The following is a 6,074-nucleotide window of genomic DNA, read 5'->3' on the forward strand; positions in this document are numbered from 1 at the left end:
ATGATGCAAATACATGTAATCAAGATCAGCATCCAATGCTTCATTGATCCATTTGAACACTCAAAGTCAATTGGTGAGCCTCTTTGCTTTCTGGAGGATCCCTTTTTAAATCGTTTTAGTATTTCAATTTTTAGGATGATCGGGGGTCTCGTCCCGACATCCCTCATAGTTTAGAGGCTTCATAGACGGATAGCTATAGTTCATTAGTCTTTCCATTTTCAATTGTTTATGTTAAGACATTGAGTTGCCAGTTTGGCTAGTCGAATGTTTCTTTTAAGACACTCTAAGTTATTGCATGAGTTATCTTTTCAGATTGTTTCTTATTATTTAAGTCTTTCGCTAAGAGTTAAGCCAGGCCAAGGGTTCCCTTAGGGCCATCAATGGTTCTCGAGTGCCAGTCCCACCCAGGGTGTAGGCCCGGGGTGTGACAATTTACTTGATGATGTCCCGCTGAATGTGGATCATTTGATCGTGAATGAATTCCGAGAGTTCAAGCTTCATGACAGCCTATCCCTTGTTGTCCCTTCCTTAATCACAGAGTTATGCAAACGGGCTGACGTGTAAGTGCTCCCGGGTGATACTTGGGTGGAATCCAAACATCAAATATTTCCCATTAAGATGGGCGGTGAAGGCACGGTTGTAAAACCAAAGAAGAGGAAAGTTGATTCGGGGAAGTCCCTGCATATGGAGGAGGATTCTCCTATACCTCTGGTTTTGGGACCTTTTGAATCGTTGGCTAATGAGTTGAGGATTGTAAATGATATAGTGACAAATTTGTTGACGAGTGGTAGATTTACACTCATTTGAGGTCTATTTAGCTGAATAATTAGTGTCATCAATGCCTAATTTTGTCCTATTCTGATGATATGTTGATGCTTTGTATCTATGAAGGCTAATGAATAAGACAAGGATGAATGTTTGAAATAATGGCCAAAAATACAAAAAATAATCCAAACTATATATTGATAATCGCCAAACAAGTAAGGTGAATCACCTAATGAGCATGACCTCGCCCAAAGTGAAAGTGCACAACACTTGTGTCTATCGATACAAGTTGGCGAACTCTAAAGGAAAAGGTGACTCGCCGAATGAGAAAGGTGAACTTAATGATCATCACTGAAAGCGAAATGCATGGAGAAAAATTAAAGGTGAACCAAGGTGGTACTCGATGATATGCCGAACGTGAAAGGCAGAATCAAACGATCTCGCTGACTGAAAGTAGGTATGCTTGTAATTGCTTAATTTCATGTTACCCATGGCTGCTTTCATGGAAGGTATAATTTCTTTACTTTTTGTGAAGGGTGGATAAAACCCCAAGATTTGGGGATGGAATTATGGGGTTGGGTGTTGATTTAATGTAGTGGGTATTATGTTGGGCTCTGTTTTGTTGTTGTTCATATATGAATTTGGATTAATTAGCATGGTGTTAATTTATGGGTGAAGGTTGCAAACTTAATTTCTACTTCTGATCTCCGGTCAATGCTCGAAAGAGATTGATTGGTAATTAGTCCAATACTAGCAATTTAGGTTTAATGTCTATAACTTGCTTGAAAATAGAGGTTATGGGTCGGATCTATTGCCCTATTTCTGTATCGAAAGAGAGAATAAAGTAAGGTATTGGGTTATTTAGATTGACATATAGATGAGACTTATAGGAGATTCGATGCAAGGATGTTATGAGATCGAAAGAAGATTAGCGGCATTGATGATGACTTAGCCTATTCATGAATGTTCATCACTATAGAGCAGCACAATCACCCTTATGTGACATTGATTTCCAATCCCCACACCCCTAGATTGATTTTTATTTCTTGTAATTCCAGCAATTTTAGTTTAATTGTGACAATTGATAACCAAATATTTTTATTAAATTGCTGAAATCATCCTCCCATTTTTTTTTACTATTATAAATAAATGATTTTACAATCCAAATTTCTTGATAAGAATTCTCTACAATATACCATTCCCTGTGTGATTTGATCCTGACTCTTCGTTGGTTTTTTTATTAACTACAATCATTGTTCCTTTTAATTTGTTTGAAGGAGGAAATTTGATTGTTATATAAAATGGCGCCGCAACCGAAGAGTGGTGATTGAGAATTCTATTTGAGAAATTAGTTTGTAATTTTGTTGAGTTGTAGTAGATTGTTTTTTTGTGTTGTTGTTGGTTGATTTGCAGGTCTTATAAAATGAGTGACCATGGTAGTGATAAGATAGTCACTATGGTCAAACTAACAACATGGGTGATTTGAATGATATGCATGTGAATATTGTTCAAACTACGGGAGCCATCCGGATACCTCCCACAATTGGAAGGGTTGTGTTTCACGTAACTGAAACAATACTAGAATTGCTCAAACTAAGAGGAATGCTGGGGGATTTAGCCCATGGAGATCCTTATGAACACCTTAGGAGTTTTTTAGAGGTGTTTGGACCATTTGTGTTCAATAACATCTTCCAAGAGTCCGTGGGGTTGAGGTTATTCTCATTCTCTTTAATAGGTGAAGCTTCAAGATGGTTGACAGAATTGTCAAATGACTCTATCATTTCTTGGGAAGAGTTAACTGATGCTTTATTGGAGAAATTCTTTCCCCCATCAAAGATATTCAAACTTAGAACTCAAATCCAAAATTTTAAACGCATTGGAGGTGAACCTCTACATGAAACATGGTTGTGGTTTAAGGAACTATTGTTACAATGTCCAACACATGGTTTTCCAGACAATTTGTTGTTGCAATACTTATATTGTAGCCTTGATTCAGTCAATAAATGTGTGGTTGATCAGTTAGTCGAAGAAGGATTAATGAGACAACTGTATGATGTGGTTGCTTTATTGCTCAATAACATGACCAAAGTAAACCGAGCATGGCATACTAGAGAGGATCATGTGCCTACTCTACAACTGAGCATGAGTAAGGAACAAATCAAGAAGGACAATGAACGAGATGAAAACATAGCCAAATGTTGACCCAACTCAATTTATTGTCTAAACATGTCATGGGAGGTGGACTTAAGTCAGTAAATACGGTTGGAACAAACAATTGCCAGTTCCCGGATGATACCAATTTGAGGCATTATACAATGAAGAAGTTCAATATTTGGCAAACCAAATGAGAGGTTCCCACACCAATTATCACCGACAAGGTGGGAATCAAGGTTGGAACAAGGATTGAGAGAATGATTAGAGAGATTAGGGAGGTGGAAATTGGAGAGATAGGAAGGCAGACAAAGATAGATATGTTCCTCCCCATGATCGTCAATAACCAAAAGACCTAGATGGGCATGAAGGAAGCCAAACCGAGGAAATGCTCACAAGGATCTTCAATAAGGTCGAAGGATCCGATAAAGTGTTTAAGGACTTGAAAAATGACTTCTCCACTTTATCACAAATAGTGAAGTCTCATTAAGTATCTATCAAGCAACTGGAGACACAATTGTGCCAGATCTCCATTCATCTCAATCTAAGGTCAAAAGGGAACGTTGCCTAGTGACACCATCCCAAATTCCAAAAATGAATGTTGAGGAAATGAGAACTATGTCGTGCCACAACGTTAAATAAGGAGCTTCTTGGGAGGCAACTCAAGTCTTTACTTTTGTTTTTATTACTTTCACTAGCGTGTGTTGTGAGTGAAGGTTGAGAAGGAATTGAAAGGTTGAAAAGGGAATATTAGGCGATGTCAAAACCAAAACAGTGATCTGCCAAAGGTGTTGTGCGAACTCATTCTTGTCCGCCTTCTAAGCTTGAAAATGTGGAAAAGTATATTGTCCATTTAAGCAATCTGAGATCCAAACGGTGATCCGCTTAAGTACACTATGCAGACTCCATCGGGTTCGCTGAATTGACCTTCAGGTTTGGTATTCGTTTAGACATGTTCGACGAACTTGAGCTCCAATTGACGACGTTAGTCATGACCACTAAATGGGTCTGATATAAAAAGTCCATGGGTATTTTCAATTTCAAAAAGAAAACCCTTTGCAATATTTGATCATTTTTCTCTCCCCTCTCTTTGTCATATATTTTATTGGCGGATAGACATTTTACTTTACCATCTATTTTGCCAACAAATTATTAGTCGTACTATCAACAAATGAGCATTTATTTTGTCACATATTTTATCGATGGATGAATATTTATTTTTCCACGTGTCTTATCAATAGATAAACATTTATTTTGCCACATATCCTATCGATAGATGAGTATTTACTTTGCCATATATCAGGTCAATGGATTATTATTCGTCTGATCTATGGATAAACATTTAGTTTGCCATATATCCTATTGGTAGATTTATTCATTCTACCGACGGATGGACATTTATTTTTTCATATATCAATGGATCTCTATTTGTCCTATCAATGGATGAACATTTATTTTGCCAACATTTCTATCAATCAAGCCTTATCACTAGACAAATATTTATTTTGTCACATATACTATTGCTGGATGAGCATTTACTTTGTCATATCTCTTGTCAATCGATTATTATTCCTCTTATCAATGGACAAATATTTAGTTTCTCTTTGTCATATATCATAATGATGAATTAGTATTCATCCTTCCGATGGATGGACATTTATTTTTTCATATATTAATGGATCATTATTTATCCTATCGATGGATGAGCATTTATTTTGCCAACTATTCTATTGATGAAGTCTTAAGCAATTATTTTATCAAAATTTATCATTAAATTCTTATCCGTCTCACCGGCGAAGAAATATTTATTTTGTCAAGTATGTTATCGATAAGATCTTTATTTGTTTTGTCAAGTATATTTATTGATTCATCTTATTTATTCTTTTCCATATTTGCCAGTATACCATATCAGGAATGGTTTGTAAAATTGATTTAATTCTACTAGAGATCTCAATATTCTAGTTTGGTGATATTGCACAACTAGACCATCTACTCAAGAATAAATAACAAAGTATTCCAGGTCTTTTGAGTAGACTCACTAGTAATAAATACTATTTTTATCCCAATTTATATGACTCATTTTTCTTTTTAGTCAGTCTTAGAAAGAATGGCTCATTTCTATATTTAGTATCCACAACTCATGTTTATTGTGGATAGTTTCAGACCTTATAGAGTTAAACTTTATGGCACGACTTAGAGTAATGAAGAAGCAAAGTTTCATAAGCATTTAGTAGCCTTTCATTCATAAATGTGGCGCGCTTCACACTTATGAACAAGACTCTACTTGACATGGTTTTAAGACATCCTAGAATCATTCTAAACCTTCTGCTCTGATTACCAAGTTTGTCACGACCCAGGGGTACCCCCTAGATGTAACATGGCGTACAAGACCCCGAGCGGCCTCATACAAGCCACTTAGCATATCATAACATAAAGTAATAGAAATGAGCGGGAATTTAAAATATTTTCAACACAATCAAAGACTTTATAAAACGAAGCGAAAGTCTATTACACTTGTCTCAAACCATCTAAAACATAAATACCTTTGGGACACAGCCTATATAATAGTTCAAAACATAAAATGAAAGACATAAGGAAATGGTGGTCAAATCCTCGAATGCTATGAGGACTCACCAATCTTCAAATCTTGCTCTGCTATGATCCTAGCCACGGGGATGAGAGTCGATATCGCTGGACCACACATTTGGATTAGAAATGTAGGCAAGAGTATGTGTTAGTACAAAGATGTACTAAATATGATAGCTTGCATAAACATCAGCATAGGCATAACATAAGCATTAGTCAACATAAGACATAAGCCATAAACATAAGAGATAGACAATATAAGTCATAAGCATAATTAATGCACATAAATCATCATAATGTAAAAGGAATACTTCTCAAGTAAGCTCGACTTATCCTTAGTCAAGACTTGGGTCATCCACCTCTAGTCATACATATCAAGGAAGGCAACTCAAGCAACAATCCAAGCTTATATATCATCATAACAATTACATCTCATCTTAAAACATACTTACGATACTTCCTTGAAGTAACCTTGTTCTTCATAACTATGCTACTTTGATTGAGGGGTAGTCAATCCCTTAGCAATTTCTACTATCCATGGAAGAGTACTACTTTACTAATCCAAGCTAAGT

The 6,074-nt window shown here is 36.1% G+C and overlaps 1 non-coding gene across 1 annotated transcript; it reads right to left on the reverse strand.

Moving 5' to 3' along the window:
• Positions 1-2,607: 2,607 nt before the first annotated feature.
• On the reverse strand, positions 2,608-2,714 carry LOC125869491 (small nucleolar RNA R71). The gene has a single exon (XR_007446854.1). It is a non-coding gene; the product is annotated as a small nucleolar RNA R71 (small nucleolar RNA).
• Between the last annotated feature and the right edge of the window lie 3,360 nt (positions 2,715-6,074).

Source organism: Solanum stenotomum, chromosome 6, assembly GCF_019186545.1.
Source record: "Solanum stenotomum isolate F172 chromosome 6, ASM1918654v1, whole genome shotgun sequence".
Classification (NCBI taxonomy): domain Eukaryota; kingdom Viridiplantae; phylum Streptophyta; class Magnoliopsida; order Solanales; family Solanaceae; genus Solanum; species Solanum stenotomum.